General features: G+C 44.2%; 1 protein-coding gene across 2 annotated transcripts in view; it reads left to right on the forward strand.

The window, feature by feature from the left end:
• LOC121286760 (docking protein 5-like) overlaps positions 1 to 12,701 on the forward strand; it is a 517,742-nt gene that overhangs the window by 352,861 nt on the left and 152,180 nt on the right. The gene's annotated exons all lie outside the window — the stretch shown is intronic.

Raw genomic sequence — 12,701 nt, forward strand, 5'->3', positions numbered from 1 at the left:
CAAATTCCAGACCTTTTCAATGGCTTGGATTCCATGGAGGGGTGGCTACTAGGTAATAAAGACTATCCACCGAAATGATGGTTAATGACGCCTATAAAGGTGCCGACACCTGACACAGAGAGGAGGTACAATGAGAGCCACGGCAGCACCAATGTCATAGTGGAGCGGACCATCAGGCTCTTAAAGATGCGATTCCAATGCCTGGACAAACCTGGAGGTGCATTATATTGCTCCCCCTCACATGTATCCCTGATGGTTGTGGCTTACTGTGCATTTCATTACATTGCCATCCAAAGAAGAGATGCCCTGGAGGATGATAATACGTCAGATGGGAACCAATCCTCTCAGGACAACTGTTGATGATTTGAGGGACCTTGGCGATGCTCCTGCTGAAGGCCCTGACTATGGTCAAGTGGATGACTATGACACCAGGGATGTCTTAATGCAGTGAGGGTTTCCTTCATACATCTTGCTACTGCTACAGAAGGCATTTGGTGAACTCTTGGCCTTCCTTTTCTCAACATGAGCTGGTTACGTTTATCATATGCTGCACGCAGCAGGGCACCAAGCGTGACCTCACTGAATCTGGAGGCAGCTTTGCCCCTTCTAGAATGTCACTCCCCTCTTTCCGATGATGCAGACATCTATGCATGGGAATATGTAATAAATGTACAACTCCTTAATGTCAAAAGGTGGGAGACCTGCTGATTTTAATATTTCTTCCATCTGTGAAGATTGACATGGTCATTAAATTGCTCACTTAAGGGCTTCAACTGCTGCCTGGGCAGGAAGTTTGAGCAAGGGATTTCGCACCCCGGACTTAATTTTGGTTGAGGTGAGAAAGCAGTGGGGCGCTTGCATGCCACCCGCCCACCTGATTAAATCCCCTCCCTACAAGAGAGGGCATTAAATCCCTCCAGTGTGTCAATTCAACGTTATAGTGTCTTCTTGCCATTATTCATTTTTATTTAAAATGTCACAGGAGCCCTTGTAGGACTGTTGAATACCCAAAATATTACTCTTGGAAAATTGAGTTAGTGCAGTTCTCCATTTGACTCAGCCGGGCCCAAAAACTCCTGATACCAGCTTAATTGAATAATTTCAGCTTGGGAAGAATTGTCAAACTTCCTAGCTTTACCTCTGGAGTTTGATAGTAATTTTATTTGTGATTGGTTTTTGAAGTTTCTCACCGATGTCTGTGTTATACTCAACCAAATTTCTGTCAGTCTCCATGCACCTGAGATTTTTCATGCCCCCACCCCCTCAGGTGTTCAGAAGGATTAAGCAGCTGGAATTGTTTTCCCAGGTGAAAATGGAAATGCTTCTGAGGTACTGAAAACACTCTGAAGAATCTTTTTTATTGACACAATTGAAGAGAAGCAGGCTGACACCTACCTTCAACTTCCAAGCAACAATCTGAAGAATGGCATATGTTGTGTGCACCATATTGCTCTGGACCTCATTAGTACCACTGCTGTTGCATTTTTTATGTAGGTTTTAACATTCAGATGTAAGCATATGAGTGCTGTAGAAGATTTGGACATATGTTCCCATTGGAAAGATAATTATAAATTTTGCCCTAATTTTTGCATTAGTGAAACTCAGGAAATCCTGGCGGACTTAGAAAATTTATTGAGTCAGGAACAAGGCAACTTGCTTGCATCTCATTTGCAACTCCTCAGATACTGAAGCAAGTTTCCATATGCAGCAAGACCAGGCAACATTCTGGCTTGGGCTGATAAGTGGCAAGTAACATCCACATCATATAAGTGCCAAACAATGACCATCTCCAACAAGAGTGAATCTAACCACCCTGCCTTTACATCCAATGGCATTGCCATTGGTGAATCCCCCACTTTTAAAATTATGTTGATCAACCATTGACCAGGAACTTAACTGGATTGGTCATATAAATGCTGTGGCTACAACAGCAGGTCAGAGGCTGGGAGTTATGTGGCGAATAACTCACCACCTGACTCCCCAAAGCCTGTCCACTATCTACAAGGCACAAGTCAGGAACGTGATAGAATATTCTCCATTTGCCTGGATGAGTGCAGCTCCAGCAACACTCAATAAGGTTAATACCTTCCAGGACAAAACAACTTGCTTGATCAGCATATTGTCCATCATCTTAAACTTTCACTGTCTCCACCACTAGTGCACATTGGCAGCCTTGTGTTACCCAATACAATATGCACGACAGGCACTCACAAGCCTCCTTCGACAGCACCTTTCAAACCCGTGACCTCTACCACCTAGAAAGGCCAGGGCAGCAGGCGCATGCAAATGCCATAAACAATACAAACAACAAATCATCCTGACTTGAAATTATATGTCCCAGATCTTCCGTGAAGCAGCAATCATCCTTGGATCGCCCTTGCTCTTGAACTTTTTAAACACTCGACGTTTCTGGCCTGATCTTCTGAGCCTGGCTTCATTAGAAATGCAGATCATACATTCCTACATAGAATGCCATCAAGTACTATAGCATCGGGGGGGAGGACAGGCCATGCCCCTATTTACAGCACTAGGAGCCACAAGGTAAGTTTAAATGTCTAGTGTGAATGTTAATGGATGGATGAATGAGTGAATGGGCAAGGTGGTAGGCTGGGTATGTGGGTAAGTGGGTAGGGTGACAGGTGGATAAGGTGCCAGGTGAGTAGGAAGGTAGGTAGGTCGAGTAAGAGGTGAGCAAAGTGGCATGTGGGTAAGGTAATAAGTGGGTAGGTAGATGGTGTGTATGTCGGCTGGGGGATAATTTAGTCAGGTTGGGAGGGGTAGTCAGGTTGGGGGCTAGTCAGGTTAAGTAGGGGGATAGTCAGATGGCGGGAGTTAACGTGGTCAGGAGGGGTAGTTGAGTCGTTTCAGGCCAGGGTGCCGTTGGGGTATCGGGTGGAATGTTGTGGGTGGCCCAGCAGTTACCCAGGAATTAGACTAGTATTGTCTATCATTTTCTATGTAGCTGGTCAGGTAATTATGGTGGAATTGTTCAAAGTCTCCGAATCTAACTCAGAGTCGGAGACATTCACAGAAGGCCCTGGGGACCAGGAAAGTCCCTATCGGAAGTTCAAACTTCCCAGGCAATTCCCACAGAGGTCAGCACATCATGACTTCCCCGGGGTCCCAATGCGCATCTTGTACGTCCGGTCTCCGATGATCTGGAGACTGAGTGATATTGGCCTTTTTCGCTGTTTCTTCACTGTCTCTGGGTCAACTACCTAGAACTCCCTCCCTAACAGCACTGTGGGTGTACTCACACAAGATGGACTGCAGCGGTTCAAGAAGGCAGCTCACCACCACCATTATCTCAAGAGCATTTAGGGATGGGCAACAAATGCCAGCTGTGTTAGCAATGCTCACATCCCATGAAAGAATTTTTTTAAAAAGTTTTGTGAAGTGGGAGATGTAGTTTTCTAAATGTCTAAGGCTGTGTGTGTATCTTTCCGTATCAGTTATCTGTGTAATGTTATTTGACTTTGTTTGAATCGGGAGATGTATGGCATCAGTAAATCTGATGCATAGCAATGTTAGAACTGTGTTCCCCTTTAGGCTATAATTGATTCCTGCAGTAATCAAAATGCACTCCAGGCCCTGGGCTACGTATAAGCAACAAAAATTCTCTGGCAGAATTTAGCAATACATTTTGTGTTACATGATGTAACACTCCTGATGTTATAAAGGAACATAGCTTTGAATGTTGTAAGCAATTCTGCAGGAGATCTGGTGGTGAATTAATACATTTAATTTGGTTATATGCATTTTTTTTAACATTACGATTTGTTTCATTTATTTATTCACTTCATCCATTTACATGGATATTGTTTGATTAAAACTAATGAAAATAAAACATTTCAGTGCTCAAAGTGCCGTCACTTAATTTTCCACAGAGCAATAATATGTAATCCAGTGTACAAGTTAATCGCTGGTCAAGATTACATTAAAATCAAATTATATGCTGATCAGATTTAATTTAGGATTGTTATAAATAAATTCTGAGGTCAACATAACTTTGAAAATTACATATATTAAGTTGTCTTCTTCTTCTTCAGTCACCCCTCTTTACATGTAGAAAGGGGATTACTTTTTTTTTAAGAGTATATTCAAGGCAGAGATCAGTAGATTTTAGGTTCCAAACAAATTGAGGGATTTGGGGAAACTGCAGGAAGATAGAATTGAAGCAGAAGATCAGCAACTATCTCGCTGAATGATGGAGCAGGCTCAAAGGGCCAAATGGCCTATTCCTGCTCCTATTTATTAAATAAGTTAACATCATATAGGCAAGAATAATCAGTTTCAACTCTGATGAGCTTTCAGAAAAACCTAACTTTTTTCCATTAACCAAACAATTTTATGTCTAGTTATTTGCAAAATGAATTATTTCTCTAACAATCTTTGAAACAAGCAGTCAAATAACAAAAAAAAATTCAGCCGAATCAAAAATTGGAAGAGATTGTTATTCTCAATCTCTTAATACTCAACAGCTGAGTTTGAACTTTTAAGCATGGAAAATTGCTGTTCCATCATTGAAACAATTACTCAACTACACTCCAGCTTACATATTTAGCATTTTATTCCAAAAATGTGTGTAGTTAACCATACCGTGAGGGAATTTGTATTCCTGGGTTGCTCTAGTGCCTTTTCAGCACAACAGAGAGATGGATTGCACATGCTGGGTTTACAGTGTTATTTTGACAGCTGCAGGGATTGGGTAGTGTGCCTGCATGAGGGTATGGCACAAAGCAATGACCACGGGACCTATGTGCGGTGCCACAGTGAGCCCACATGACAAGGTGAGTTGTCAGCTGAAGAAGCAGCAGCGGAAATGCTGCCATTAGCTCCATGTGCAGCCGGGTCTCAGGAAGCCCACTGGGAGCTGACAAGGTGGCAGAAGTGCAGCTCTGCACAGCTGGGGCTCAGATAATCCCAGGAACATAGTTGCTTAATGCGGCTGGGAGTTGGGACTCAGGGAAGCCCAGGAAAAGTGGTGTTTTGCTGGGAACAGCCAGTTAGCTGGGATCATGCTGGTAATTGGATGCTGGGATGCAACCTTTGAATCCAATGGGATGCAGTCTCAGGAGGAGATTGAATAGCTGGGAGGTGAGCAGCTATTGAGGCAAATTGAATTTGAGCTTCTGTTGAGGGAAATTAGAGAATAGATCCTCAAAAGAGAGGATCAGAAATCCCTCATAAGGAAGACAGAGTTTTAAAGGAGTTTTTTTGTGATGCACAGTGATCACTGACGTCTGGATGGGTTGCTGAGAAATTCATGGGATCTGTCTTGGTTATGTCTGCCATTTAATGGGCAGTTTGTGGTATACTTGACCACATTTTGCCTGATAATTAACGTTTACCTCATGTTAATTCTGTATGTTAGAGTATGTAATGGGAGTTCAGTCACCTTCACTTTCAGATGAGACTCAAGTTCCTTTATTCACCAGTTTATTCGAGCATATGCAAGGGGGGAAGCGTACATATCCTCCTTAGGTCATGCACAAGTTCCCCTGATCAGTTACATGTTGGTATTCTTATACATTTCTTGATAATGCAGTTCATTTACATGCACCAATCACAATCTAACACGAGTCATTGTTACATCGTAACTCACCCATTTAAAACTATACACACAAGAAATATACTATCTTATTACAGAGTCCTTCCCTTATTTACGTAGTTTAATAATGAACAAAGCACATATTGTGGCTTATCAAGGAATTCCCACTCTGTCTAATTCTGTATTTTCTGCTGACAGCTGAGTCCTAAATCTTCACCATGCATTTTAGTCATGGTCTCTGTACTTAACCCCCAAGATCTCTTCCTGTATCCAACTTCCCCTTCAGAGTATAAGATAGAAAGTATTGACTGCTCATTTTGTTGACTCTTGTATAGTAAATTTTCTTCTGTTTGTTTAAAACTGTGGAATCTTGTGGCTTCAGTCTCTTAGTAAATACCTGGGAATTCAATTGTTTTCTGCTTTACAACAAAAATTACTGGCCCTTAACTGGATTGTAAAAAGATTGTGAGCCTCATTCGGGATCATAACAAAATTTGGAGTCTGGCCTGTGATTGTAACAATATGTTCACTACTGATGAGGTGTAATAATTGTCACTCTTCTATAATAACCTTACATGAAATTAATTTGAGCAATCTAATTCTAGTTCTCAGTTTGCAGGGACCCAGAGCACAAGATGGTCCTTAATTGAGAACATTAATTTTAAGATTTACTTATAAATGACAGGAGACTTGCTGTAACAGTGGACAGAGGATTAAGACAGAGTTGTAATCCAGCCTGGTTTTATGATGGCTAATTTGTGATAATTAGACCAGTGAATAAGGGAGTGGGGCCAACATAAGGGTGTTCTGTAAATTCTGTGCAGGTTATAATTAAATTAAATGCAATAAAGTGTTACTATTCTTTAGTCCAATTAAGAAATAACACTAGCAGATCTGGGGCCCTTTTTACTGATGTAAAGTTGAAGAACAGTGTTCAGGCAAAATACAGAGAATATTACTGGGCACCAAACCTGTGCTTTACCTGAAATAGCATACTGGATGCTAATGTTTAGGTGCTGAAAACGAGGACTATTAGCCAGCGCTAACAACCCTGGGCTTTATGGCTATAATATTTAACTCATTTTGAAGAAAGTCATAAGAATAATGCTGGGAAATCTATGAAGGGGGCACCCCCCAAATCTCTGCCAAAGTTATGGTGGTAGATTGGGCATATCTCCAAGGATATTCCTGGCAAAAGTTTGAAATTAGCTTAATAGTTCTGTTGTTCTAATAAACATACTTTTCGGGTTTGAGATGCATTAATGAATTACCAGCAGCATTGGCTGTTGTTTAATGATGGCAGTAAACTGATGGGAATTCTGGAGACAAGATAATCTTTTTTTCTTTTTATCTGTCTTTTCTGTCTGCATAAAGAAAGTAGTGAAATTGAAGATTCTTTTTGAATCGCTATTGGTGGGGGTTTCTTGTTAGGGACCTTCTAAAGATGAGACAGTTTATTCTAGGACAATTAAACAACTATAAGTGATAGTCAAGCTCAATTAATAACACACTCATCTTTGAGTAGGCTTCAAGCCCCACATGAGCTTCCCGCATCAGACCAGTATTGTTGAAGATACCATCGTTGGGATCAGAACTCAGGGCTTCCTCCATATTTACACCCATAGATACACCTGTAATCTGGCAAAATGCCAATTAAGCGGTTTAAAAAATCATGTAATTCTGGGTGTAAGTGAGTTATGTGTGGAGGTCTCCCAAATCTTTCAAGTCTGTCTGTCCGACCCTCCATCTGACTGAATCTCCACCCACTAAACTGGCCACGCCCCTAACTCTCATTTGATTACTCTTCACCTATCCGACAGTCAATACCGCCACATCCCTAGTCTTGAAGGTTGTCTGATTTTGACCCCTTTCTGTCTAGAAAGGGAAGTGAATAGGCAATAGTTAAATGAGACCTGGTCACTTAGGCGGCCTCACTTTTGCCGCAGCAGATGAGTTTTGTTCGTTCAGCAGTTGAAAAATGGCCTGCATTAAAAATTGGGGCCCATGCCTTGTCCATCATATAACTTTTAACCTCCAAGAAATATGCGAAATTGATTGCAAATGCTGCTCACTATTAAATAAACATATAGTTGAACAGGATATTTTTTGCAATCAATTTTAATCACAATTATCGTTATTCATTAACATTTGCACTTATTTCCTTTGATAAATATGTGGACATGTAGCTTTTGAAAAACCTGAGAAAATAAAGTGAACGAGGACAGCCATAAATCATAAAATGACAGGGGTGAATGAATGACCCTTGAGTGAATTTATTTTGGTTTAGTCTGAAAAATGAGGTCTGCCAAAGAATGAGAGCTTATAGTTTTCACACAAAGCGAACTAATCATGTTTTATTTTGAACACTGTAAACTGATTGTCTTCACGATTAATTTCAGCCAATCATCTGAGGGCAGAGTTCAATTGGGGATGGTTTGATGAGGTATGATGTGGATATGATGTCAAATTGCATAACTCCCCACAGTGACACATTTATTGAAACACAAATTTAAAACTTACATGATATGACTTTTAATAAATTTTGTAAATAACTGTCTTCCCAAACTGCTAAGAAAATTTGGTGGATTGATGGACTCAATTTGTCATTTTCCAGCTGCTAGCCAACACTTGAGTTAACAAAATACCTTTTATAATTAGATCAGATTCAAATCCATGCAATTTGAACAAGTTCTACAGGAGTTGTAAATTGCAGTTTTCAACACCAGTACAGTCTACATGAATAGGAAGCCTGGAGAATGTTTATGCTATTGCCATGAGTTTGATATTTTTCTTAATATTCAGTGCGATAAGGCAATTTTTAAGGTGTAATTATGATTTGAAAATGCAATGGGTCAGATGTTGTGGTCAGCAGTGAATGAACAGTACCAGCTGTTCCTTGTGCTTACACTTTCTCATAAACTTCTTATTAGCTTTTGCACTGAAACTTGCTGTGATTAGAAAGACATTTTTGTGCAGTGTGTATTTCCAACAAGGGAGAATCTATCTACTTCCCCTTGACGTTTACCATTGCTGAATCCCACACTATGGGCCTGCATTTTTCTTCGGTCTGGAGACCAGAGCAATGGCCTCACCAGCGGCTGGAGATGTCAGGCGGAAGGGCAGGTCAGGTGGGCTCTTGGCCCCCCCATTTCTCTGATGAGTGCCTAGCAGTCCTTGTGGAGGAGGTGGGTGTCAGGCGGGATACCCTCATTCCCAGGGATGGCAAGAGGAGGCCACCACACCAGACCAAAAAAACTTGGCAGGAGATGGCTGCTGAGGTGAGCAGTCACGACGTACTGAGGCGCACATAGGGGCAGTGCCGCAAGAGGTTCAGTGACCTGGTGTGCCTGGCAAGGGTGAGTACCGTGTTGGCATGGATCAGTGTGGAGAAATGTTAAGGGCTGGCCGTCCCCTTGCGGAGCTGAGGGGTGTGAGTCTGAGTGCCAACTGTCAGTGCCGCCGGAATTGGCCAAGGGGGTGAACCCTGGCTGCTTGGACTGAGTGCCTTGCGGCTCAAGGGCCACGACTCGAATGTGCCCATGGGGTTGGCCAGGCTGCAATGGCACTGCAGGTTGTGAGTGAACTAATCAATGCTCCTTTTGTTCTTTCAGGAGGAGAGGATCCATAACAAAATAGTGAGGTCAAGGACAAGGTTTGAAATGGATACCTTGGAGCTAGAGAGCCACCACCCACCTCGGTAGCTGGTTGTGGAGAGGCAGGGGTCTCTGACAAAGGTAAGAGTGCAATGCACAGAGGTGAAACTGTCAGATTGTACAAACATTCTTGTGTGTAGTCTGATCATTAATAGGAGCCTCAAACCTGGAGTCCCTATTGATCATTGAAAGATGGTGGCACCATGATGCAGATCTCCATTTTCTCACCAGGGCATCAGGCATGTAGTGACAGTGTGATGACTTAAACTAATGACATGTTGTTGTTCTCCCTTAGATTCGCCAATGTGAACTGAAATGCAGGACCTCGAAAAGTCACCCTCGACGCCAAAGGACCACCAGGCTTCACATGTATCTGCATCACACCGGTTTTCTGAACCAGGCACCAGTGCAGATACCAGCGCCTCGATGGGCATTAGATCGTCGGCTAGAATGTCGGTGCACAGCGGTGAGGGCACTTCACACTCGCTTGAGGAGCAGGCGGAGACAGAGTGCCTAAGGCGCTGGCAGTCGGAGGACTGCTGGAGACCAGGACGATGCTGAGTTGAAGGCAGATGATGAGCCTCTGGAGCCGTCGATTAGGTGGCAGATGCTGGATATCCAGTGGGATGCATGGGAGGATCTGGTGGAGATCCATGAGGGTATGCGTGCCATAGTCTCTGTTGTCCATACAGAGCATGAGCACTGTGTTGACCCCCATGGCCAAGCGCACTGCCTCCTCCATTGAAAGAGTGACGACTGTTATGGAGAGGAAGCTCCAGGGACAGAATCAGGTTTCTTGGAGTTGCGCTCGGACCTCAAGCCCTCTCACAGGTAATGACCTCAGGTGGCCAGTGCCAGTGGGAGATGGATGAGGCATCCAGTATCCCAGCAAGGTGCCCATCCATCAATGGGAGCAGGAAGGTGATCTCAAGTTGGCGCATGACCTACATGTCATCTCTGCGGGCTCCTCTCAGGGCGCCCTGAATGATGGCAGCAGTTCCTCTGTCCCTTTTCCAGTGACTGTGACATCTGATGAGGCTGTGATGAATGGGGAGATGCCATGGGCATCACCGCTACCCCCCCAGGCTGGGCCAGCACAAGGTCCACTGGCCAGGAAACGACCGCCAAGGTCATCAAGTCTCACATGACAGCAGAGTCAGCAGGCTGTCTCCAATGCTGCTGCCAGCAAGATGGTGGGGGGAGGGGGAGGTCATCAAGACGCAGCACTCATAAATGTGAGTTTAATGCACCATAAGCACAAGAGGGACTGGTCATGGGTGATCTTCTGTTCTGTAATGTTTTGTTTATGTGTTTACTGGTGTGGCCATGAACACCAGATATGGCAATGTTCAACACAACAAAAACAGAAAATGCTGGAGAAAACTCAGCCCTGAAGAAGGATTATACGGACTCAAAACATTAACTCTGTTTCTCTCTCCACAAATGCTGCTAGACTTGCTGAGTTTTTCCAGCATTTCTGTTTTTGATTCAGATTTCCAGTATCCACAGTATTTTGCTTATATATTGTTATGGTAATGTTCACTTATTTTGAGTGTCAAAATTACATAAATTTTGCTTTTGTATTAATAGCCTGAGTATACTTCACCTTTTTTTGGTGCAAGGCATGCCGGTTTTTAATGCTGAATGTGAGTGGCTCTAAACCTTATTGGACACCCACTGAATAGACTTTGGGTTCAAATGAAAGGGTCATTCCAGACATCCGGAATGGAGGTGGCAGCCCTGGCATGAGGTGGAAACAGATCTTTGGCAGACTAGCTGAAGGAGCGTTGGATCAAAGCGTTTCTGGTGTTCCTGCCTCCCTGGAGAATACAGAGGCTTCCATGCCCTCAGCGTTCTCCTCATCGGGCTCCTCTTCTGACACACTACTGGATTCATCCCCTGTTGCCTGTGGAGCTGCCTCAAGACCCTCTTCCTCCAGTGGGTCCTCCCTTGCCACCGCCAGATTGTGGAGAGCACAGCATGCAACCACTATCAGTGACACCCATTCTGTGAAGTATTGTAGTGCTCCCCCTGAAAGGTCCAGGCATCGGAAGCGCATCTTCAGAAAACCTATGGTCCTCTCTATCACGGTCCTTGTTGGAGGCATGACTCCTATTATAACGCTGCTCTACTTCTGTTCTTGGGTGGCAGAGAGGCGTCGTAAGCCACCTTTTCAACCGATAGCCTTTGCCACCCAGCAGCCACTGAATATTCTTGACACCTGGGAGTGTCTGACCATGTAAGTGTCTTGGGAGCTGCCATGGTATCTTGCACAGACTTGTAGAATCTGCGTCTTGTGGTCACAAACTATCTGAATGTTCATGGACTGGAATCCCTTCCTATTGACGAAGGTACCTGGCTGACCCACTGGCAGCTTGATGGCCACATTTGTGCAGTTGATTGCACCCTGCATGCAGGGGAACCCAGCAATCATGGCAAAGCTGCTGGCTCGCTCAGCCTGGCTGGCTCTGTTCATGCGGAAATGAATAAATGTTAGTACCCGTCTGAACAGAGCTTCTGTCACCAGCTTGACGCAACTGTGAACAACTGATTGGGTGACTCCACAAAGATACCCCATTGACCCCTGGAACGAACGGGAGGCATAGACGCTGAGGACCCCTGTGATCTTCAGAGCCACAGGCATGGGATGTCCACCCACACAGTTGGAGGTGATCTCAGGCCCAATCACATGACAATTGAAGGCCACAATCTTCCTGGAGAGACAGAGCCTCCTTCAACATTGCACCTCAGACATATTGAGGTAGCTGCATTGCTGCCTATAAACCCTGGCAGCAGGTTAATGTTGTCTCCTGCGGCCCCTTCCACCTTGGACTTCCTGCTGGCCCTGCACCCTTGTGCCCGTGCCTCTCCTCCCACAGGTCGCTCCCCTAGAAGCTGCATTGGGATGCCTGGCCTCTTCTACCCCTCTCTTCCTCCTCAGAGGAGTTGCCAGCAGCAGAGACCACAATCCCCATTACCAGGGCAACAGAAGGCTGTCTGATACCTGGAAGGGTCCACACTTCTCCTGGGGCCTGGGAGACACCAATGAGTCCTGAAATGAAGCCTGGAAATGCTAAGAATGAAGCTCAGAACAGAGATGAAGCTGTCATGCTCAAATAAGCAACCAGCAGCAAACCATTTCCTTAACTCCTCACTAGTCACATTGGCAATGCTTTGACCCTTTTTATCCTGCCCTTTGTTGAGGTTTTGTAAAAAGTGGGCAGACCACCTGCCCGTTTTGCTTGTGCGATGAGCACAAATCACACAGGCAATGTAAAATCATGAACAATTGCCTTTATATTGGCCTTAAGTGGCCTTTTTATAGATGGTGCGCATCTACTGACCTGAAGATTGCTAGCATGCAGGATGACGTTGGGACGCTTGCCTGATGGCATCCCATGCGATTTGATGACCAATCGGATTGGGCGTGCATACACCCGCCCATGGTACAGAAAACACCGCCCATAGGGTTAATGTGGGACTGAATACAATACTGC

Source organism: Carcharodon carcharias, chromosome 14 (genome assembly GCF_017639515.1).
Source record: "Carcharodon carcharias isolate sCarCar2 chromosome 14, sCarCar2.pri, whole genome shotgun sequence".
NCBI classification, from domain to species: domain Eukaryota; kingdom Metazoa; phylum Chordata; class Chondrichthyes; order Lamniformes; family Lamnidae; genus Carcharodon; species Carcharodon carcharias.